The sequence below is a fragment of the Gopherus flavomarginatus genome, chromosome 20, assembly GCF_025201925.1.
Source record: "Gopherus flavomarginatus isolate rGopFla2 chromosome 20, rGopFla2.mat.asm, whole genome shotgun sequence".
NCBI lineage: Eukaryota > Metazoa > Chordata > Testudines > Testudinidae > Gopherus > Gopherus flavomarginatus.
This window is the reverse complement of record NC_066636.1, coordinates 19,859,292-19,884,544: the sequence shown is the minus strand read 5'-3', so window position 1 is coordinate 19,884,544 and position 25,253 is coordinate 19,859,292. Positions and strand designations below refer to the sequence as shown.

General features: G+C 44.5%; 1 protein-coding gene and 1 long non-coding RNA gene across 2 annotated transcripts in view; one reads left to right on the top strand and one right to left on the bottom strand.

Annotated features, from left to right (window-relative positions):
- Positions 1-18,356, bottom strand: part of OTUD7B (OTU deubiquitinase 7B) — a 73,352-nt gene extending 54,996 nt beyond the window's left edge. The window contains exon 1 of the mRNA XM_050930684.1: positions 18,252-18,356. The gene's annotated coding sequence lies outside the window, so the exon portion shown is untranslated. The remainder of the gene's footprint in view (positions 1-18,251) is intronic.
- Positions 1-25,253, top strand: part of LOC127038205 (uncharacterized) — a 246,081-nt gene that overhangs the window by 172,495 nt on the left and 48,333 nt on the right. The window lies entirely within an intron of this gene.

Sequence of the window (25,253 nt, the reverse complement as noted above, 5' to 3'; positions counted from 1 at the left end):
TTTCCTAAAATGTTGCCTAATTTCAAAATACAATAGGTCCTTCCAAGTCTAACATACCAGTTTGTATGTACACCTCTACCCTGATATAACACAAATTCGGATATAACGCAGTAAAGCAGTGCTCCGGGGGGACGGGGCTGCGCGCTCCGGCGGATCAAAGCAAGTTCGATGTAACAAGGTTTCACCTATAACGCGGTAAGATTTTCTGGTTCCCGAGGACACTGTTATATCGGGGTAGAGGGGTATTAAATTCAAGCCTTCAAAATCAAAAAGAGGAAAACCATGAATAAAAGATTTAACTCAATGAAGTTTGATTAAAAAGGCAATCCTCAAAGACAAAAGAAAAGCTGTTTAGTTAAAAAAAAAAAAAAAAAGAAAACAAGCAAAAACAAACCTCCCACAGTTGTGGCAGTAGCAATGCCACTAGCATCTCAACAACTGGAGACTCAGAGATGTAAACAACACCCCAGCCTTATTTTAGACTATTGAGAATGATGTCAATATTTTCCTCAAATGGAGCAGGACTAGTCATTTTAAAACCACAATGTCCAAGACTGTTAGGAATTCACAAAGTTCAACGCCTCTTCTGCTATGATGCAGACTCTGAAATATGCATGCAAAACATGAGGAGTGATCCATGTAGAGTCAGGCTGATAAAATGTCTTGTGCTTCTTGATTAAGAAAACCTCTCTTTGAGACAAACACTGACAAAAACTTCCAAGTCCATAGAAGATAAACACCAAATAGCAGGAAACAGAAGGATCCACTTTAATTTAAACTTAAACCTAATTTTCAGACACACCAAACAAATCAGGGCACTATAAAGTCATCAAATCAGCTACAGAACTTTGCTAAATATTGAAGGAACTTGTAAGAGAATGTCAAATGCTGCTAGTTCACATAATTTTGATTTTTTTTAAATTACCTTTTTCTGGTAATATATAAATAAATAAATAAATAAATAAAATTTAGAGGAGCACTGCTCATCTTGACAAGATTACAAGAATGCTGCTGACAAAATCTCATTTTGTTTTAAGCAGTCTGAAGTACTATTTATTAGCACCATTGCTGATTTGTTTCTGAAAGGCATGTTAGGATGAATATATAGGTGCACCTTTACATCTCTGCAGATGAGAAAAGTGTATACAAAACAAAGTATTCAGCTCCCGTCAGCACCTCAAGCTTCAATAGCACATTACAATGAAAATTTGTAAGCTACTGTATTTTTACCATCAGCCTCTTTATCCTGACTGTCTACCACATGGACACCTATTATAAGCACATTAACATGACAGCCCAGTGCAGTAAGTTCAACTGGTAAGTTCTTCAGGGAAGCCTATTGAGAGGATGAAGTATCTCAGGATATGTCTATGAAATCTGTATGATTTCACCAACAATTTTTTTTAAAAGCTAGAACTAAATTATGACTTAATTTTATCACTCTTCCTATTCACTACAAACAGGCAGTAAGTCAGTTCAACCCCAGTTTGGTCTCTATTACCCAAAGCTGCTGTTAAGTTTACTGAAGTCTGGTTACATCACAGGAGGGATGGCTTTTTATGCCATCTCATAACTTTGCTTGTTCATAATCAGACATGAGGCATAAGGTGGCTCAGCGCTGCCTTGTGCCCCTCTAGACGGCGAAAGATAACTAAACTTTACCGTAAACCTCTGAAAACCCCACAACATACATTTAACATGTTCCCCCACACCCCTAAATAAATTCAGAGGTGTGAAGGGGCTCAATCAACTCAATGGGATGAACTCAGCAGAATGGAAGAGCAACATGGAGATGTATATAGCCTGAAACAACAGCTCTAAGCCATATAAATTGTACCAGTCATCTCAATGGGAGTGCTCCATCCCCTTCTGAATTCAAAGGTATGTGCCTGTAGCATCCACTTAGTCACTGTATCTACATGCTACCCTGCTGCGGACTTCAGAGATGTGAATACAGAGTACACCAAAATGTTGCACTCCAACAGCCCTTTGTGGAGGCTGCTGCAAACTAAAGATACCTAGTTTGCGTTAACACAGTCCACATTTTGCAGGGAGAGCACAACGTTTTGGCACACTACAATCTGCACCCCTGTAGTCGAAACCAGTGGTTCTCAACCAGGAGCCTGGGGCCCCCTGGGTGGCCACGAACAGGTGTCAAGGTCTCTGCCAAGCAGAGCTTGCATTAGACTTGCTGGGACCTAGGGTAGAAAGCCAAAGCCCTACCACACGGGACTGAAGCCTGAGCAACTTAGCTTTGTGTGCCCCCGGGTAACGGCCCTGTTTGCTACCCCCTAATACTGGTCCCGGCTTTTATATGCTAAAAACAAACAAACAAAAAAAAACAGTTGTTGTGGCACACCAGGGCCGGGGAGCTTTTATAGCATGTTGCAGGGGCCTCAGAAAGGTCGAGAACCCCTGGTCTGAACTGCAGTGCAGGTAGACAAGCCCAGTCTCATCTCCCCTCAATACTGCATGCCTGTGGCATGCACTGAGCATGCCTGTTCTCAGCTCTCCAGCCCAATCTCAGCATGGCATGTCTGTGTCAGACACCAAACAGCCCTGTTCTTACCTCCCTGCACAGACTCAGACTGTGCTACCTAGTGCTGCAGAGTTCAGCAAACCCCTCCTGGCACAGTTTCATCCTGTCCAGGACTCTTGGGTACATCTCTCATCTCATTTTCAGTATAGCAGCCTAGCCCCATGTCACAGTACCAGGCTTCATATCCCAGACAGTACTACCCACCAAATTCTCCCAAGGGGAGGCTCAGACAGTCAGATGGCATCGTGGGTACTCTTACAGGCTGCTGACCCTCATCAAAATTGCACTTACAGCTGACACTATTAAACTAAGGTGCTCAGGCTCTTGTACAGCAATACCTTGACACATTTCTGAATGGGTCCTTCATTCCACTGAATAGCTGAGCCCAGGGGCAGTCCAGCAATATGAGTTTTATGATGGTCAAAGATTAACTGTTTTTCCTAGCTCTGCCCTAAGAAATGTTAAAAGAATTGAAAATTCTAAAAGCCAGATGCTTTTTAGGTGTAGCTGTATCTTAAGAAACTTCTGGACCAAATGTCCCCAAAACTCGCTCCACTAACCCTATTCCAGGCCCCAGCGAGGTATACCAATTCTCAAAACAATCAGAGAATGCACATGGCGTTTATAGCAATCAAACATCTGTCCTTAACGTGGGAGCATGACACAACCTTAACTATGATGCAGCATGGGTGACCCCCATAAAATAAAAATATATATTAAAAAAATAGATTATAGATGTAGCCTTGCCTACACAGATCTCCATGTGCTTTGCAGACATCGGTTAGTTATCCTAATAGAACCAAAATACCCACCTCATAGTGATGTCATGATGGCTACTTAGCATTTTACAGACATTAGCTAAGCTATTAAAAAGGCTAATTAACTTCACCGTTAACACATGTTGGTAAGTATTTGCTGTCTTATTTTACAGATGAGAAACTGAGAACACAAGGGAATGGTCACACAGTGAGCGTGAAGTACAGCCAAGAACAAACCTCAATTTCAGTACCTTGGTCAAACCTCTGGACAACATTCCATGATTCATTTTTCAAAAGTAGCTTAAACTCAAGAAAATAGTTGGGAAAACAGAAGCCCTGTTATCTTAGTACACACAGGAATTGGTTTTATTCAATATTCAACTTCTACTGCAAAATACGAAACAAAGAATATTTTTAAAGGCACACACACGCAAGCTTGAACTTATTACAGCTGACACTGAATTATATTAGCAAATCACCTTTACAGAGGGTCTTCTCAACTTTTATCACATCCTGTTTAAGCAGTTTATTACTTGATTGTAGCAGGCTGAGACCTGAATATTTGACTAACTTAAACAACTGTTGATTTAAGTCTGGCTAATCAGTGGGGCAATCCGGTCCTGGTAAGTGTTCGGCACCTCCAAAGACCAGGTGCAAAGTGTCAGTTCAGTTACTTTTCTCTGCTCCTCTAACTAAAAACTTTTAAAATCCCAGTAGACTTTCAAGAATTGACTTGTGTCCAGGGATAGCTCAGTGGTTTGAGCATTGGCCTGCTAAACCACGGTTGTGAGTTCAATCCTTGAGGGGGCCACTTAGGGACCTGGTGCAAAAATCAGTACTTGGTCCTGCTAGTGAAGGCAGGGGGCTGGATTCAATGACCTTTCAGGGTCCTTTCCAGTTCTGTGAGATAGGTATAAGGGGCTTGCCCACTATACTAAATTTTTTTCAGGAGGTTGGACTAGATGACCTCCTGAGGTCCCTTCCAACCCTGATATTCTATGATGATTCATGTATTAGGTTTAAAGAATTCTGCCCCAAAATAAAGTTAAAAAAATTATTGGGATTGAAAGGAAAAAAATAAAATCCTTCTAAAAAGATACAATAACCACAGGGTCAACAAAAATGAGGAAAAGAGTAGAATAAAGGCTGTTAGTACATTCTGCACTTAGCCGGTGGTGCGCATAGGTATTTCAGCCATGGCATATCATTATACATCACAGAACTACATGTTGAGGGTTTCATTCTGATTCATGGATCGTTCCTTTGTATTTGGATAGAAGATGATTGGATTTTTGGTTATTGGATTTTTAATTGCGTTTGTCCTACTCTGTACATACTGTCACACTGCAAGTGTGATATTCAGGCACCAATATCAGTTGAGGAAACCAGTTACTCCAGAGTCGTACATCATCTTTTAAATAAATAGCAGTGCAGTAAATAAAAGGGAGGGACAGGATGGCAGCGATGCTAAGTGAATGAATTAGGCCTGGTCTCTGATTAATCTCTGAAGGCATATGGTCAAACCAAGATTTCCTTTAGCAGATCAGTTTGTGACATTTTAAATGGTTGATTTTTTTTCCTAGATGCGAGCATTATATTTTAGTCAGTCATTAGAAGTTCAGCACTTTCCTCTGATACCGGCTTGCAGCTGACCACCATGTGTTGTGCTCAAGACAGATCTCTCACAAAGCAGAGATCAGCAAACTGAGTAAGGGCTGCTGTACATTGGGAACTTACATCAGTGTAGCTACATCTCTCAGGGGTGTGAAAAATCCACACCTCTGAGACAGAGCTATACTGACCTAACCCCTGATGTACATGCTGCAAGGTCAATGGAAGAATTCTTCTGTCGACTTAGCTACACAAAGGCGATCCATCTCTCCAACAGGCGTAGCTAGGTCGACAGAAGAATTCTTCCATTGAACTTGCACTGCTTGGGTGTGAAAAATGCTGCCTAGGCACAGGTGCAGTGTTTAGGTCAGAACACTCCTATGCCACTGGAGAGAACCACCTTGCAAAGTTGTGTGCTGTTAAAACACCACCACAGAATAGCTGCATTTGAGCAGTGGGTAAAGTCACCCCTATGTATAATTTATAAAGCTTTACACACACACACACACACACACACACACACACACACACACACACACACACACAGAGTTATAACCAAGCCATTTTTATTGGTCAGAAATGAAGTATATCTGGTATGAACACAATGCTAAATTCAGAATAGTTCTGTGGTCTCTTATGGGCCTCTTGAGAGATCAAGCCCCGATATAAGTTTATGCAAAATACTATATTGAGTTACACTACAGAACTTTTCTGCCAACAATGACAGAGTCCTTATGTCCACAGCTTGCAATATCGGAGTCATTTGCCTCGTCAATACCACTTGTCAAATTAAAAAAAAAGCTATACATCAAACTTTGTTTTTAAAGATCCTTTCCAGGTTTGCATTTGGCACTGAATCAGATCAGTGTGCCAGATGCTATATCGGTTGTACACAAATATGAAAGCAAATCATTACAGATTCTCAAACTGGCAACTGCACTTTCAACACGACTGATTAGAGCCTCTTGCATTACAATGGTTTAGAATTTTAATAATTTGGCTTCTATAATAAGTCGACCTTCAGAAAACTGGGCAATCTTGATTCTGGCACAACACTAGTAGACTGAACAGGGGGTGGTGGGAATAAAGGTTTGGTATTTATTTTTGCCCAATTTTATGTAATTATTCATGAAAAGACTCAGTGCACACATTGTTTTGTTTAAGGTTTCTCAAGGTTTAAGTTTCAAGAAAGAACATTCTTAAAAGAATGCTAAAGGATTCTGAGCCTGTACACTGATAATCCAATTTTTGGGTCAAATCCAGTAGCCCGTGGAAGTCAAAGAGACTGTTTATGCAGGTAAGTGTTGCAGGATCAGGCTCTTTAAAATGCCCAAGAAAGCATTTTTGTCTTAAAATAACTATGAAACTCATAGTATGTGCACACCTGTTTGTTTATAATACTTGCTGTCAATTTCCCGTTCACTCATCTCTGATCACACAGGTGACTTATGTATACAACACCCAGCACCTCATTGGGAATCTTTGCGATTTCAGTCCAAAAAATATATTTCATTTGCCAAAGAATTTAAAGTTGTTTATCTGACTTCGCCTTTTATTTTTAAAGGTGTTTTTACTTGAAGAACAGCAACGAAAGAAGATGTCTATCCTAACTTCATGTACATTCAAACGTTTCCTGTGCTGTTTAAAATAAAAATACGTACATTGAAATTGGGATGGGTATGTGCAGTTCCCAGCCCAGTTACAGAAGCCTGCTTTTAATAGGACTTGGGTGTGTCAAATGTCAGAAAGACTATGTCATAAGATGGTCTAGGCTGTGAGGTAGAACGGAGGAATTTAATGCAGATGTACTTAACATTAGTAAATGTACACCAGGGGATAGTGAGGCAGGAAGCAGACTAAGTGGGTCCTAATCCATCTCTGGAGCCTATGATTCCAATTTTTTAATGACAAGTGCATTCTCTAACCTCACAATATAGGATTTTTTTTTAATATGGGGAACAGCTAGGCACAAAACCTATACCATGATATTTAAGTTATGATACAACTCTAATGCTAGCAACTTCAAAGCTGAGTAACCTTTAAGTTTCTCTTGCTTTTTACTCCTTCCTTCCCTTCACCCCAAATTGTGCGTGCACAATATTTAACAAATGATCACTACTTAAACATAGGGTTAGCAGCCATAACTTCAACTGTGGCTCAAAATGTTATTACACAGAAGTATTGGGAAAACAATATTAAGATTGCACATAGCTCTGATGTATAATAAACCTTACATGAATAATACTCCTTGCTTGGCCACCACACCCACAGAAATACAGAAAAAGAATGCCAAAAGTACTAAGTCACATTAAGAACATCCATATTCGTCACTACGAAGTTTAATTGCCTTATTCTTCTAAGCACTGAAACAACAGACATGTAAATACACAGAAAAGGAGGCCTCACCTTTAGCTGTAACCATATCCTGATGGAGCCATTTAAGTGAGGAGCTGGACGAACCTATCAGGAAAACTCAGACAGGCCCAGTAGCTGCTAATCTCTGAACAGGTGGTGAAAAATAATTTTTATGAATCAGATTCAGAAAGCAGACTGCATTCACTATGTATTGGCCATAGGGTTCCTCCCTGGATTCACACAGTAGATAGTGCAAGAGACAAGCCCACAAGACTGCCAAACTGGGTTGAACAAGGCTATATTGATAAGGTCAAATATTTAAGTGTACAAAAATCTTCAGACTGTTCACGCAAAGCTTAAGCACACAAGACAATTACAGAAGTTAACAATCCACTTTTGCAGCCCCCAGCAAAAGTTAACCATGTTGCAAGAACAGTTATAAATGTTGTAGTGCCCCTGGATGCTTAAAACACAAAAACAAGTGGAGTCTTACATACAGGACTGAACTACTACAATATACTATGCTACAGTTTTGTAATCAGCTAATGTCTGCACTAGACAAATTAGTAAAGCTGTACTGGCAAATCCTTCTAATGTAGAACGTCGACACGAGTTATGCCAATATAAAAAACGGGGTTCTGACAGCATACTGCATCTACACTATGACTTTTGCCAGTACAGTACACCTCTAATCAAAATTATACTAGTAAAAGTTTTTAATGAAGATCGGGCTATAGACAAGTTTAAAAACGCAAAACAAACTAAAAAAAGAAATCCTGAGCATCCATCCTTTGGGGTCCATGAGAGGAAAAAGCTGTTAACAGTTTGTATGAGTAACTTGCTGTCCTTAGGACAATCCTACCTTCAAATCAAACTCTTTAATCAGTGTGTTGTATATGAAGCTCAAATTCCATTTGCTAATGTTTAGAGCCAGATTTTCAGAAAGGACTGAATAGCATTCATACAAATACAGCCCCAAATACAAACCGAGGCTGATCTGTCGGGGTCCTTCTGAGTTACATCTGCTTTTCTGATCATTTATGAGACACGCACCAGCCAAACTTTCTGAAAAAAGGAGTTATTTTCCAAACCATCAAACTACGCAACAGAATTACAGTGTTACGCACACATCCTATTCACTGGTTTCAGAGTAGCAGCTGTGTTAGTCTGCATCAGCAAAAAGAACAGGAGTACTTATGGAACCCAGATTGAATCTATTTCCCCATGTTAAGTATCCTCACCTTCTTGTCAAATGTCTGAAATGGGCCATCACCACAAAAAAGTTTTTTTTCCTCCTGCTGATAATAGCTCATCTTAATTAATTAGCCTCTTAGAGTTGGTATGGCTACTTCCACCTTTTAATGTTCTGTGTATACATCTTCTTACTATATGTTCCATCCTATGCATCTGATGAAGCGGGCTGTAGCACACAAAAGCTTCTGCTCAAATATATTTGTTGGTCTCTAAGGTGCCACAAGTACTCCAGTTCTTTTTATGGTATAGTATCCACTGTTACCATAATAGTGGATACAAGTAGTACCTTGCAATTGTTTATGTAGCAAAGCAAGATTAAAAAATTCTGATATTAATTAGCATGCTACAATCAAAATAACAAACATATGGAACCATAATTTTGCACGGCAGTTTACAGAGACTACAGTCATGGTCCCTGCCCCAAAGGGAAAAGAATAAAACTGCAATTGATGAAGTATGTTTATTCACTTACTGTAAGTTAAGCACATTATATACATTTTTAAAGTCACTTGTGTCTTCCAGAGCATAATGAACTAAGTATCAAAATTTTACCAAGCATCTTACCAGAACACAAGTAAAAGCCACCATATCAAACGAACTGTTCGTGCCTGCATCCAATACACTAGTTCTAGGATTGAGAACTTGAGAGTTTTCACATGATCAAATATACACTTTAAAACGTAAAGAAAAGGAAGTGGGATGAACAGCTGCTTTGTTAGAACGTTAAACTCCTACTTTCTAGTAAAATGTATGATTTCATAAGGGCCACTGCACAAGTTAAGTATTAATATTGATCTTAAATGCAACCCTGTGTTGTACATCTCAGATAAATCCAGAAAAATATCTCCAAAGAAATACACTAGGAACATGAAACTTAACACATACACCTCTTCCCCAGCTTTGTTTGTTTGTCCTCTGTGGCTCAATATCCCCCTCCCCCCCACTGTAAAACTTGGATGAGAGAGCGTTTTAAACAGGAGTATTGTGACGCTTAAATGTTTGCAAAGTGCTTGGCGATCCTCAGATGACATGTGACAGAAGATGCAACTTTTTAAATAAATAAATAAATGTGAGCTATAACAAACACGCCTACAAGAACAAGACCTACAATTTGAGACAGCTTTGGAGGCTGACCAAGTTGAAAGTGCTCATCGTTTTTTTTTTTAAATATTCAAACATTTTACAATTCTGAAATAGGACTTGTGTCACCCATACCACAACCCTATAAGGAAGTCCCTGAACACGAGACAACACAACATGCCATCGGGAACCAATTTCATCAGTTAAAGAGCAAGGATGCATCTGGATGCAAGCACTGTACAATGTTTTCTTCCTCCCTTATCACAATGTACAGTTACACGGAAGTAATCACCCCAAAGTGGGGTCTTGTATTGTGAAGCCCCATGTGTGCTGCAATGACCTGGCACACCTAAATCTTAACTTTACTGTCAAAACCTCAAACCCAGAAACCCGCTAAAAACCTGCATTAAATCAGGACTCCACCTTTAGGGCAGAGTGAAGTGGTACATTCTTTTTGTTTCTCCTATAAATATGGCCTCCCTATTCTTGCACTGAAAACCTTCCTGAATGGAATATTCATGTTAAAATCCTGAGGCTAGGCAGGAAAGACTGCCGAGTGTGAAGCAGTCCAACACCTGTACTGACCAAACTCTGCTCCTTATCAAAATAGCTATTCGCAAAGCAAACTACATAATTGGCCTTGTTCCAGACACGAGATCCAAAACACGAAGCCTTTCAGGGTGGTTTCTAACTTGTGTCACATTTGGGTTTTAGACACCTCTCTTCCTTCCCAAGCACATTGCTGATCAGACATATGCAATGTTGGTTAGGTGTCTAATGCACTCTAAAATAGCCAACACACACCAAAGCAAGACTAGTAACAATGCAGAGACTACAAACACGAGCCTGATGTGATCCAACACCTTTATTATATTTGCTAAGTGCTGACTATGTGTTTAGCATTGTATAAAAAGACAATATACACATAATTCCTGGTTATTGGGCAGCCTTGAGGAAGGATACCTATTCTCCTCTCATTGTCAAAAACTCATCAGTTCAGATCGCCCAAGTGAAGATCTGTCCCAGTTTGAGACATCCGAAAAGCCAAAATGTATTAAGTTTCAACTTGAATGACGACTGTTTGTCATGAGGTGACCCACTGCAGGATAGCAAATTGTATTCTCCCCCCAAGTGCGGTTTTCAGACACAGGAGGCAAGACATTTTTAACTGAATATCCTGGGTCCAAAAGCTACAAGCACATTACAAAAAGCAGCTGCTAAGCAAAAATAGTAATAATGCTAAAAGTAAGTAGTTTCAAAACATTTTGAAACAGAGATGTCCCGCCTTTCTAAATTAAGGAAGTTTTAACTTTTGTAAAAAAACAGCAATTACACTTTTTGTAAGTTGCATCTTCCTAATTAATTGTATTTTTGTGCTAGAATTAAAATATGACCTAACCAATTTCAACATTAAGGCTGATAGCATAAAATGTTTCAAACCCAATTGGGTTTGAAAGAATCTAGAGGTTAAACCTCAAAGAAGTATGAAATGTGAAAAGGTCTCTAGACAGAAAGGAGGCTGTCTGAGCAACACTGAGGTCCTACCCACATCACCACTATCTAGTAAATGCATGACTGACTTCACCCTTAATTTCATGTATTAGTTCTAAAGTGTCTCTCTCTCAGGTTAAATTAAAAACCTCTAGCTTTCAGTTTCAGAGCACCGCCAAGACAGAGTAACTGACCAAAGACTGAAACTTAAGTATACATTATGTTAATATGTATTATTATTAAAGTACAGTGTTTCATACTAAGAGCAGTGAACTACGTGTGTTCAGTGACTAATTTTCAAACAATACTTGTGTCCATCTAAGTTTCAACATTATTATTTAGCACCATCCATCCTGTGGCTCCTGAGGACAGCGTTATATCTGGGTAGAGGTGTATATACGTACAGTACATGTCTAATGCAGTCACCTGCAGGGGAAATGATGGCAATCAGTCATAACAACAGTCTACAGGAGGCTGCACAACTTAAGGGAGGAGGAATGGTTGGCCTGAGGTACCCAGAGTAAACCAGGACTCTTATGAAGACTGCCATCGGATCTTTAATATCCATGCAAAGCAGACAGAATTCTGGACTGTAAGGTTTTGTCCCAAAGACCTCTATACTGTAACATTCACAGGGCTACATTTAACCTCCTCAGGAGAGTGAAGGGCTGTGCTGGCAATGGGAAGACAATGCAGAAATGAGTGGGTGAAATGGAAGTTTTACACAATTAAGCCTTTTTTATGCTAGAATTTGACAAAAAGAAAACACTGTAAAAGCATGAAAAAAAACCTAACATTACACTTCCAAGAACAGTTGAAGCAATGTATGCTCTCATTACATTTCCAAGCATGAGTAAATACAGACTCTCACATGTTCATACAGTGCCAGAGCCAGTTAGCTTCAAAGGCGCCAAACAAGGTGTGAATGACCCCTATGCAACTGTAACACTGGTTTCTTAGCCACGCAGTTACATTACAGATCATTACAGTAATTATAATACCTACTGAATCAAGTTAGAATCTTTCCCCCACTTCAGCCAAGTAGTAGGCACTTATCTAATATAAACAAACACAAGTAGTTTTCTTATTGGCTATCTGCACGGACAGAAAGTTTGAGAAAACTGCACCTGCATAGAAGTCAGGGTTTAGGCTGGAAATACTTAGTGGCCCAATTCTCAAACCTACTGAGCTGTCTCAATTCTCACTGACCTCCCACAGGAGCTGAGTGCACTCAGCACCTCTGAAAATAAGGCCATAAGAGATTTAACTACACTACTAGGCACTGATTCTTACACTATCTTTGATTTAGTAAGTTTCTGGACAGTATAGATATTTCTTCGGTTTTCATACAGCTTACCAGACATATTAAAGAGTAAATTATGGTAAACCTGTTTAAAAAACTTTTACAGCTGTGATACTTGAGGAAAAAACGATTTAGGCAAAGATATTTACTTGCCTGATATTCAGCATCTCTTTTTGCAATACTGACCAAAAAAGACAGCAATGCCATTTTAGACTGCAAAAGCATCATGTCGGGGAGCAAAGATTAGATATTGCTCTGGGATGCCCAGAGCTTTAAGTGGTCTCATCAGAAAGATAGCAAACTCTGGAGAAGAGTAACAAAAATTAAGGTGCTGGAGAGACCAAGTCCCAAGGAAAGTTTACAGACCTAAATATAACCCACTCAGACCTGCAAACACTTATATTAAGTTTGGAGGAATTTCACATGCATAAAACACAAATGGTGAAATCCTGATTCAATTTATTTCAACAAAGTTACAATTTCATCCACTGGTGGGAAAGCAGTTTAGGAGGATGGATATAATTACAGATAAACAGGATGAAGCTAAACAAACGAAAATTAATTCTGAGTATCTGGAAGTTCATTAAACTATGGAGCAGTCTCCCAAAGCAAGAGGACTGGACAATGCATCAGAAAACATATTACAGGGCTCAATCCCGTGTTGATTAGGGGATGAGCTAGAAGGGACCTAAAAGGTCCTCAACCCTCATTTCTATAATTGACTCCTTGTGCTTGTATAACTCTCCCCACAACACAGTATAGTGTTTCTTGTTGCTCCATCCTGCAATGAAGTTATAACACTGTTTTTTGCAGCAGCACAGTCTGGTGCTATGGCAATGATGGGGAAACTGTAAATAGAGTCTATGACTTCATGGCAGGATCAACCAGAAGACAGGACGGAAGGGAACAAGCCCTTAAAGATGTGCATGCATAACAGATTTCGTCCTTGGATTTACCTTTAAAATATATTAATTTAAATACACTACCAGCTGAATTCACCCACTCCCAGTATAAATTGACTTTTTTAGTCCATAAAAATGGATAGACATTTTAAAAAAAATTCTTCAAATCTGGTATTCCGCAAAGGGAGATGCAAAGGTAACAGCTGTTCCAGCTGCCACACAACTACTTTGCCAGTACATCTTATTTTTCATTAGCAACACACTCCTTTTTCACCATCAGATATCTCCCAAGCAAAGGCTGCCATTTTTGCTAACCTGTGGTAGCATTTGGTTATTAGGACACAGGAGCTCATCACCAAACAAAAGCAAAAGGAAAGGTTTCACTCTTACACCTGAACACTCAGGAATGCTTAAGTATTATTCCCATTTTACAGACAGGTAAATTGATCATAAATTGTCACAGCAACTCAGTGGCAGACATCAGAGTCCTGTGTCCATAGTGTAATCACTAGGCAACACTGCCTCCTGAAACCATACAGAATACCTGTCCCGTTATTACATTCCTTACATAGCGACTCCCACTATCGAACATCAATGCAAGGACTGTTTCCCTTAAGCATGGGTTTGTCCAAGCTGCTCAACAGTTGAAGTCGGTGAGTCATGAGCCTTTTCACCCACAGTGAAAGCACACAGCATCTACTGTTCCACAGTGAGGTAACCTTTAATTATCAAGCCAAGAGACTCCCTTTCCTCATCAGATTAGGATTTGTAAACTCAAGTCTTGTTTTTAAACCTGTCATTGCCTCACTACGCTCACTTCAAGGCAATGAATTTCTTCTGGCCTGTATACTCATGCACACAAAATACATGCTGCACAGCAAAATAAAGCCTTGCTTTCCAACATTTATCAGCAGGATGCATCTCTATCTTGTATTTGGCACCATTAAAAATAGCAGGCACATGACAGACAACAGGCTTCTAATAAAACTAAATCCTTAGTGTGACCCGGCAGGATGACAGCATAGTCCATTCTGATTTATATCAGAAAGTAGTATTTACACACAAAGATGGCATTTGCAAGCCATGTAGATTTCTAGTTTGTTAACATTAATCCTATTTGGTTCACATCAGAGTAGCCTAACCAAATTAAAATGATTAGTTATTACTCTCTTGCAAGTGAAAATATTTTAATAACCTAACGATGAGGCAGGTGGCCAGAAGGAACCAGTGACATCACTGTCCCGCTTGTTTATCATTAAAAAGCAACCCTCAACCCTGCAAGTTTTGCACTACTTCCTGTCATAGTTGCCCTCATCCTCACTCACCCACCTGGATTTTATCTTAGATACAAGCTCCTTGGGGCAGGAACTAGAAGAGCAATGGGAGCCTAGCACAATGAAGAACCATTGTGCCCTGTGAGTGCCACTGTAATTCAAAAGTAGTATTTATTATTCATGACAAATACCAAATGAGAAATGAACAACGCTCTTGGACTTCTAATAGTGGCTTTATCCCCTCTCGATCTTTTCTTTAATATTAATATAATTGTGCAAAAAAGTATATATTATTTCATTTCTATAGGACCATAAAATAAAATGACATCTTGTTTGACTTGGCAGCCACCTGCAGAAAATAAAAGTTGATTATTCTGTTCAAGAATCTAAACCTGCAAGGTGCTGAAGAACTTCCACTGACCACCATGGGAACTGAGATTGCTCAGCACCACTCAAGGTCAGGGCCTTAGTGTTCTTTATTAAACTACTTTGGCCCTGATCCTGCAATAAGTTTTGCACAGGTAGACAGACCCCTCTGCCTGCACAGAGCCCCGCTGACTTCACTATGAGTCTGGCTAAGTGGAGCTCTTTGCAAGACCAGGGTTCTAGCCAAGACCAAGTCAGAAAATACTGACTTCTGACACAAACATTTATGCAGCTATTGACTTCCATTAGAATTAACATATGCCCTAGTGCTTCTGGCAGGACAAGCTATTATAGTAGAATCTTGGGCTATTTCAGAGCATGCCCCAATTAGGAAATATTTTGCAGAGTGCAAACATGAAGCTTTGATTTTATTTTTTTTCTTTTTTAAAGTTCGCTTGGGTAGTATTTGGGAGGAAACCCATTAATTAAGGTTGCTAGAAGTTTGCTCCCACTTTATGAAAAATAAAGATGTTCAAGTGCATACACCTCGATATAACACTGTCCTCAGGAGCCAAAAAATCTTACTATGTTATACGTGAAACCGCGTTATATCGAACTTGCTTTGATCCGCCAGAGTGCACAGCCCCACCCCCCCAGAGTGCAGCTTTACCGCATTATATCCAAATTTGTGTTATATCAGGGCAGCGTTATATCAGGGTAGAGGTGTATTTCCTTTTCTACCTCAGGCGTTAACATAAGTAACATATCCCTGGTGTCGTCATTAATGTTCTCAAGGCAGGAACCTCACCTGCATCTTTGTTCATGAAAGGCCTAGTATACTGAGGGTGTCAATACTTACTGATGTATCATAAGCATTAGAAACTTTGATGAAGTCCATCTCCCTGCCAGGGCAGTGCAAAGTCCCCAGTTGAAGGCATGTGACAAACTCTTTACTGCATTGGAATTAGTCAAAAGATCAAGAGATAAATAAGACTGAAAGTAAAAGACTTTACATTGTGAGTAAACACTGGGAGTAAACACCCATTTTTCCTTTTGAATTCAAGAGAAGAACCAATGATGCAGATATAGGGGAATGCATGGTCATTCACCTATAACCCTGTGGATGCATATCAGGTGCAATAGACAGGGTTGGACTTGATGGTATAATATAGCTTTTCCATCTTTAACTGCTGTGAGCCACTGAGGGTAGCCAGTCTAAAAATACACAAGAGTAGTAAACAGATAGGGCTAGGAATCCCCATTATGTTCACCCCTATCCACACCATTAACCTATGACACAGGAAATCTAACAGCCTTTACTTAGTCATCAGCATCTCCTAAAGTTTCTGTTCGCACTGCAACTTCAAGTGAACAGGTTTGTGTTACACACACACACACACACACACACACACACCTTCACCAAATACTAACTTAGCACTTGTATAGCATTCAAAAAACAAGAGGGCAGCTCATCACCCTTTCATACCAAGACTGAAAGGACACTGTATTAGAAAACCAAAACAACCCTCTGAGGACACAATAACAGCACTTAAGATAAAGCTGTTTCAAAACTAATGACGTTGTGACCAGTGTAGCCTAAGGAAGATGTTACCCAACTTCAACCTCATTTATCAGAGCTGACTAGCCTAAGAGAGAAAGTTTAGTGAGACCAATTAAACAAATTAAACCTTGCATTGAGGCATCAGACACATGGGTCCCTAACTGCTTATCACAGGAGAGAGAGAGTCCACAAAGAAAACACTACCTGCAGCTGTTTGTCTAACAAAGTCACTCTTAAGTGTATTGAAAAATAATAAGAGTCAAGGAGATAACACAGAAAAATAAAACTCGAGAAGGGAAAAATCATCAGCCAGAAAGGGGGCAGAGGAGAGGGAGAGTTGGCCCCTGCCTGGCGCTGAAGCAACGGAGTAAAGGGGAAAGATGGAGGAAGCAGTAGTGAGAGGTGCGAGGCGGAAAAGGAGAGTTGGAGCAGAGTGAGTGAGGGCGAGCAGCGACCTTTCTTAGGGCTGCGTAACCAGCTGGACCGCTCGTGGGTACCGTGGGGAACAGCTGAGAGTGATGGGGCAGAGGTGGGACAAGGTGATCAGATGTCCCTATTTTATAGGGACAGTCCCAATATTTGGGGTATTTTCTTCTATAGGCGCCTATTACCCCCAGCCCCTTGTCCCGATTTTCCACGCTTGCTGTTGGTCACCCTAAGGTGGGATATTGGGGAATAAGGCCACAGGGGCGGAGAAGGGAGAAGAGGGGAGCGGGGGGAGTGCTCTCGGGAAGGGATGAGGGAGAAGACAGGGGAGTAGGGACTCCTGGAAGCGGCTGAGGACGGGGGTTCGTGCAAAGGCCGATGGGGGGCGGGAGCGGAGAGACGAGGCAGGGGGTCGCGGGGATGGAGCTAAGGGGGAGAACGGAGGAGGGGCTGAGTCAGGGACCCGGGAGGGGCTGACAGGGAGCGCTTACACACAGGGCTCGGCAAGGGGACTGCAGAGCCACTGAGGGGAGCTGGGCAGGGGACCCGGAAGGGGGGCCGGGGAGGGGGGCGCAGCATCAGACCCAAAGGGGGCATTGGGGGGGGCTCGGGGAGGGGCCCGGAACGGGGGGACCAGAGGGGGAGAACCTGGAACAGCCATTAAGGGGAGCTCGGCAGCGGACCTGGAGCGGGGGGGACCTGGAGGGAGCATTGAGGGGAGGTTGCCGGGGGGGGGGGACGGACCAGGAAGAGCCACTGAGGGGGGCTCGGCAGGGGACCCGGAGCGGGGGACCGGGGAGGGGCGCGGCGGGGCGGGACCCGGAGCAGGGGACCGGGAAGAGCCATTGAGGAGGGCGCGGCGGAGGACCTGGAGGGAGGGGCCCGAAGGGGGGGCGCGGCAGCGGACCCGAGGGGGAGACCCGGAGGGGGGCGCGGCGGGGGGGACCCGGAGGCGGGGGACGGGAGAGGGGCGCGGCGGGGGGGGGCGAGAAGAGCCATGGAGGGGCTCGGCGGGGGGGACCCGGAGCGGGGGGCCGGAGAGGGGCTCGGCAGGGGACCCGGAGCGGGGCTCGGCAGGGGACCCGGAGAGGGGCTCGGCAGGGGACCCGGAGAGGGGGGCCGGAGGGGGGCTCGGCGGGGGCGCGGGAAGAGCCACGGAGGGGCTCGGCAGGGGGGGACCCGGAGCGGGGGGCCGGAGAGGGGCTCGGCAGGGGACCCGGAGGGGGGCGCGGCGGGGGGGACCCGGAGCGGGGGGCCGGAGAGGGGCTCGGCAGGGGACCCGGAGGGGGGCGTGGCGGGGAGACCCGGAGGCGGGGGGCGCGGTAAGTTACCCGTGGCCAGCTCCATCCCCGCGCTCGGGGTCCCCGCCCGGGGCGGGTGTCTGGCCGAGGCCGGTCTGGGCTCCGGGACCCTCTCGCTGCGCCGCCGCCTCCTGCTCGCCGCTCGACTCTCTCCCGTCGGGGGGGGCTGGTGCGCCACTCCGAACCCTCCGCCCGCCGGGTTTCCGCCCGGACGTCTTTCCCGGGGACACGGGACACTCGGGCACCGCCCACCTCCGGCCCTGAGCCAATCACAGCGCTGCGCCACCACCCGCCACACTGCGCTTGCGCGCCCCTGGTGTGGGCTTGATGGGGAGGGGTAGCGCGCGCGGCACCAGCGGCTCCTCCCCTGGTGCGCGACAGAAACTGCGCCGGCCCCGTGCACCGTCTCGTGCGGCCTTTCGCCCTTGCACGTGCCAACAGGCACCTGACTTCATTGCAACCCCCCAGCATCCCCTACCTACACAGCCCCCTCCAGCCCCCATGACCACGCTGTCCTGTGCAACACAGTAACTCGCCTGGAAGCTAGGGGTCTATTGCAGGAGTGGGTGGGTAAGGGTCTGTGGCCGGCCATGCCCAGGAAAGAGGATCTTGAGTAAAGTCTGGGTGTGCAAAAAGCTTTGCTGCATAATGCACACCCCCAGAACATCCAGGTGCAGCATTGCCTGGAGTATCCTTCCCCTGTTCTCCCACCTTGCCCACAGAAATACTTCCCCTGTCCTTTACAATTTGCTCCTTAGATCAGCTCCCTTGCTCAAGCTGTCAAGGCCAAAAAGTATTTGTTTCCAAGGTTGCTAATTTGAGATTTTATTACAAGTCTCATACTTAGTGTTCTCAAAGCCCGAGCTTCTGGAAGCATGTGACTAGGTGAGTATCTCAGCTTTCATTAAACAACCCAGTAAGTTTCTAGCCTTTATGGTTCTAGAGAAATGGTAGCCTAAAAGTTCAGAAACCACAAAGCAAAGGGAAAGAACTAAAAGTATTAATTTAAAAGATCACTTAAAAAGTAATGCTTATTTTTAAGCCAATTTCATAGTGGGGGGAGGCTGATTCATGATTTTTGTATGGTTGGGGTTGGTGCAGAGACTGCATTTCTAGAAAAAAAAACAGCTGAAACAGTAGAAATGAACAAATCAAAGTGAGGGGTTTTTCTTTGAGCATGATAAGGGAATAATGATGTCTAGGAGTTGTGAGGAAGACACAGACAGATGCAAAATGCTAGTGAATTTTACATCCTAGCACATGTTCAGCAAAGACCTGATCATTTACCCCATGACTCTAGGTTCTAGGCAGAGGGTTACCTGAATATTTCAGAGTGGTAGCATGTTAGTCTGTATCAATTTTAACTGAGCAAATACATTTTTAAAAAAATTAACCCCCTCTCCTCCCCTCCCCCAAAATTCCACTGTTTCACTAACTTATTAATTGCTCTGTGGATTTTGCTCCAGTGTATAGCCTCTAGGTTGAGATCAAGCATGGAAAATTTCAGCCCGAAGGAAGAATCTGAGAATGTAATTGAGAAGCTGGATGGTCATGTGGGGTTACAACGCTGGGCTGGAACTCAGAAAATTTGGGTTCTGTTTCTGGCTCTGCCAAGGGCAATTCTCTGTGTGACTTCGGGGGAGTCACTTCATTTCTCAGTTCCCCATCAGTAAAACGGGAATAAGGCTTCATTTGCCCATTTAGAGTTCAAGCTCTTTGCAGCAGGGATGTCTCTTGTTATGTGACTGTGCAGCACCTACCACAACAGGGCCCTGATGTTGGTTGCAACCTCTAGGCAAGAGCAAGCAATTGCTACTTTTGGAAATTGTTACTTAATGGTGCCTCTGTCTGGTGCACAAACAACACAGCGCTATCCTGAAGCCCCCACCCATTATGAAGAAGCTCCTCAGTGCAACTCTCCCCATAGCAGCTACGTGGTGAGTTGATGTGCAGCAAGCCAGTGTGTGAATGTACAGAGCCATGCACTAATGCACTGTGTGGTCATTTACCATCATTCCAGGACTTTCACTGCACAGTAGCAGTGTCTACATGGTGAGTTAGTGCGCAGCAAAGTGGCACGCTGTAGCTTCACGTCCTGGCTATCTGTGCACTAACTCACCATGTGGATGAGCCCTGAGTAAGGGCTGCATAATGGTCACTGAGATGCTGATGTACAGCAGTGCAGGGAGAATATTCCATATGGCACGAGCTGCGGAGGAGAAGGCTCTTGCACCAGCAGCAGTGAAAATTCAGGGAAGGGTCTGGTTCGAGCAGGGAAAGTGATATTGGGTCGAATCCTGCTCCTCTTGAAATCACTGGGATTTTTGCTATGGATTTCATTGGGGGCAGGAGCAGGGCCTCAGGGCCAACTCATTGCAAAGCTAGTGGAAATGTCCGAGGCCTGGGGAATGTGGTTGCTCCTAAGTATGATATTGTATTATATGGACTAATGGCCTCATCCTGAGATCCTTCCTCTGGCAAGCAGTCTCACTGAAGTCAATAAGATTTGAAAGAACTCAGCACCTGACAGGATCAGACCCTTAAGCAGGACCTTCCAAAAGGTCATTGACTCATACCCAGTATCTCTCGCCCCCTCCACTCTGTCCTCTCTCCAGCCTGGAATCCTTTTAACCACGGGGGGGGGGGGAAGAGGGGAGGGGGAATACCTAAGCCTTTGCCATGAAATCATAAAAGCTCCTTCTTCCTCCTTCTCTGCAATAGCTTTGGCCTGGGTGCCCCAGGAAGTCTGGGGCGTAGAAGTTGAGGGAGCAGAGGGAACAATGCTCTGTGGGCTGCCCTGGCGCTCAGACCCTGAAAGGAAAGGGACAGCTTGTACCGTATGGGCTAAGGGGCACCAAGTGCTTTGCATTCCCCCGGCCGTAGGCTGCCAGCGCTCACAGGCGAGGCATGCTGAAAATGCACCGCATCAGCTGCCATTCATTTTATTTTTAAAGGCAGGGAGGATGCATCGTCACAAAGCCAAGCAGAGGTCCCCATAGCCATGCTGCATGGGATTCTGCCGCAGGCCTAGAGTCACTCTAGTGGCCCCTGGATTGAGGTCAGGATCTGTCCTGCAGCAATGGGGAGTTATTCAGGGTTGAGAGAACCCTGCTAACCCTGTCCCAGATCAGACCTTCACATAGGAAGGAGACCTCACTGCAATGCATGTGTAATAGGCCCACGTTTTCCCCAAACTCTGGTGAGCGAAGGATAAGGCAGCGCTGAGCGACTGGCCTGCAGCTACACATCAAAGTTTAAAATCAAACCAATGCACTGAGGGCGACAGTTGCCCGGAACCCATCACAGCATGTCAGTAGGGTGTAATCAATACATCATGTGCTAGCTGCGGTTATTCTGCATGCCAGTGGGCAGGCGTTAACAGATACCAAGGTCTAGTAGTTAGAGCAGGATGCAGGGAAGCTGATTCTCCGTTGCCCTGCACTTTGGGAGGTCCTTTATATCCACGCAAAATGTTACCGTTCCCCTTGGGTAGCTTTCTGCATGCACTTTGTGCTGCCAGAAATACCTCCCCAAGGAGCAAGGGACTTGGAGTCAGGACTAGCGTGAAATTTTTTTTGTGGGTTGAAAACCATTTTTGATTGCAATTGTCAACCAGCGGAATCAGTTGTCAAGCCAGAGTCCAGCTAAAGACGTGTCTCTCTGCACTGGGATCACTGCTAACAGCAAACATGGCAAGGAAGAGTGGTTGTAGCCATGTGACTGGCCTTCCAGAACCTACATTTATCTGATGCTCTTTTTTCTAGCCGCCGCTTCCCTGGAGCACTCACTTCCTGTTAACCAGTCCCTTTTCTGGGCAGGGGGTGGTGGTCTCATTTTGGGTTCCTAAAAATTGAGGTGCCCCACATTGCTGGATGCCTTAATTTTCGTTGGGTAGAATCACTTCTTAAAATCTCCAAAACATTTCTATCATCAGCATTGTTTATAACCAAACCCATGTGCTAGGGTGCCCGTAACAATCCCAGCACAGCAACGGAGCCTGGGTCACCCCTGGTACTTGGGGCTCTGACAGAGCATGACCCTAGCGCTGGCTGGGTTTCTGATTGGTTTGATCAGGCCCAAGGGATAGCACAGCAAGGCTTCACACCGCCCCCTGCAGGCGTCTGGTGGATGTGGTGCTGGGTTGGGACTCAGGAGGGAGATTTGGTTTGTGTTCCTGGTTCCAACCTGTTGTGACTAGAGGCAAGTCCCTTTCCCTCTCCGTGTGTCTGTTACCATCCACAGAGGCTGGGAGGGGAAAGAGACCTGAGGCAGGGCCTAGCATTTACTATGGAGATGTGCAGTGCACAGCAGAGTGATCACAGCTGGGGCCTCTAGAGTCCAGGCATTACTGTAATACAAGTGATTTGCCAGGACTGATTCTCCAGGTGTCAGTTTTATTTCCTTTGGTGAGTGGGTTTGGTGGGGGTGGAGTTAGTTCTTATTTCTAGCCCCTCCGTCAGCCAATGGTAATCAACATATCATTTGCATTAAGGGGCAATGTTGTGTCATGCTGAAGAGTTCCACCCCAGAAGTGGCTGCATTTCAGCAGATGTCCAGGTGCGTGATCCCAACGTCTGGGGCTGAGCAGCATAGATATAGTTTATTTTTACAACTCCCCCTAGGGAACATCAGGAGGATTTCAACTGCAGCCCTTCAGCCCCAAAGCACAGATCCCTCCCCCTTGAGCTAGAGGGGCAGCTATAGTAAGAGGTTGCTAGCTTCTGTGCAAGATAAGCCAAGCTTTGTACTTTGAGCCTGAATCCCACACTACCACACACACCTCCCTTTCTTCCTCTCTTTACTAGCACCATAGTGGGGAATAGCACCTTGGCTTCTGTTTATAATGCCAAGCTCTTATATCATCATTTTTATCCATAGGTTTCAAAGCATGTTACCAAAAAAAGTCAGTATCATCATCACTCTTTTAGAGATGGGGAAACTACGGCACAAAGTGACCTCCCTATAGTCCCGCAGGAGGTGAGCAGCAGAGTGAAGAATCAAACCCACTCCTTGGACGAGCCCCATAGCCACTAGGCCTCACCGTTACGCCAATGTCAACATTCCAGCCCAGTCACATTGCTCTAGAAAGCCAAAACTAAGCCGCCAAACCCTGATGAATGGGCTTGTATTGCTCAGGGGGCTGGAAAGCCAGGATATGGAGGTCACCTAGTCCAATCCAGCTGAAGTCAGTAGTGACGAGAGGCTGGAACCATCTAACCCCTCAGGGATGCTTTGATGGGTTTCAGTTTCTATGGGCCAAAGAGCCAGCCCACAAGGCACTGATCAGCTCCCTTGCTAGCCGCCTGAGGAGAGAATGGACCTTTCGTAACATTAATAAAGGGGAAGAGTCATTTTTCAGACAGAAAGGTCTATCCAGCACAGTTCCATTTTCTATTATATGAGGGTATGTCTACACTGCAAGGTAAACCCAGGCCCAGACTCAGGTTTGAGCCCAACCTGCCCCCCATTCCCACACAAATCTGTCTGACTCCGGTCAGCAAGCACTCAGGACCCAGGTCTTAGGACCCACCTGGAGAGGGCAGTCCAAGCCCAAGTCTCACTGAGACTCCGATCCAAAGCCTGCCATTTTGCAGCAGGGACACAGTTCAAGCCACAGCGCCCAATCAGAGGGTCTGTGTGAACGTGTTAGCATGGCTGGGTAGGATGACCAGACAGCAAGTGTGAAAAATCAGGATGGGGGTGGGGGATAATAGGAGCCTATATAAGAAAAAGACCCAAAAATCAAGACTGTCCCTATTAAATTGGGACATCTGGTCACCCTATGGCTGGGAGACCTGGTCCAGCAATTGTAAACCCAGATTTACGATGCAGTGTAGACGCTCGTGCTTGAAAACACCAAGTCCACACGAGCAGGTTCTCCCGCACCCAACTTTGCCATGCAGTGTCGAGGTACCCTTAGGTGCCCACTCATGCACTGGAGCCCCATTGCATTAGGCACCATATGCCCATTCAGTGCCCATGAGGCTTCTGGAGCTGAGCCCTCCACCCAGGAAGAAGTGACACTAGGCCCAGAACCTGGTTTGGGCCTGTTGCTTAGGGCTTCAGCTCTGCTTCTTCTCATAGAACTAGCACAACACATCAGCCACCCCTTCCCCCAATCCAGGGTCTTGCTGCAAAGGACCACAAGGCCCATAGGCTTTGTCCATGATGACACCTTTGCAGGATCGGGGGAGAAGCTTTGCTTGTTAGCTTTGTGCCACATATTTCCATTTTCCATCCACACTATCCTCTCAGTCCCCTTCGGTTTCAAGCCCACCAACATGTTATCTTCCATGAGTTTATAAGAAGCTCCACCGTATGCAGAGAGGGGCCCTCTCCTCCAATCCAAGGCTGCTCTTCTAATCAGAGGAGCTGTTGCTCTCAGGCCTGTTTCAGTGGCAACCGTCCACGTCAGTCGAGACAGGATGGGGCTCGTCATGTGGACAGCTCAGCTGACCCAGGGAATGAATCGCGGCTTTTGTTCTTGTCCAGCAACCTGGTGTTGTTTATGTCAGACACAAAAGGATTGTTTATCATGTCGGAGGCATAGAAAAGTCCAGCAAAGAAAGGAAAGGCTGTGCCCTCAAGGCCGGCCCCTTTGAGGCCAAGTTTGATTTTCACTGCAGTGTTTAAGCAAAGGGCAGATCTTTCCAAGTGACTGTGATTTTACAGAAATCAACAGAAACAGGATTTCAGATGGTCCCAGCTCCCCATCACTAGTGCGTTGTGTGCAATTTTCCTTTCTCAGCACTTGCAGGTTTTGTTTCTTTCCACCAGCCTGGAGCACACAGATCAACGCAAGAGGCTCAGAGTATAAGGAAAAATAAAAAGTCTGCTTGTCCCTTTGCCAGTTCTTATTTAAGGCCCTCTGATTACATAGCCTAGGAGAAATTATTTTGTCAAAGAACTCACCTCCGCCAACACCACAGCGGGAGCAGAGAAACAGGGCTTCCTCCCAGTTCAGCTAACATCGGCTTACATTTCCACAGCCCCTTTCATTCCAAAGAGATTGACAAACTTAAAGGGGCCACG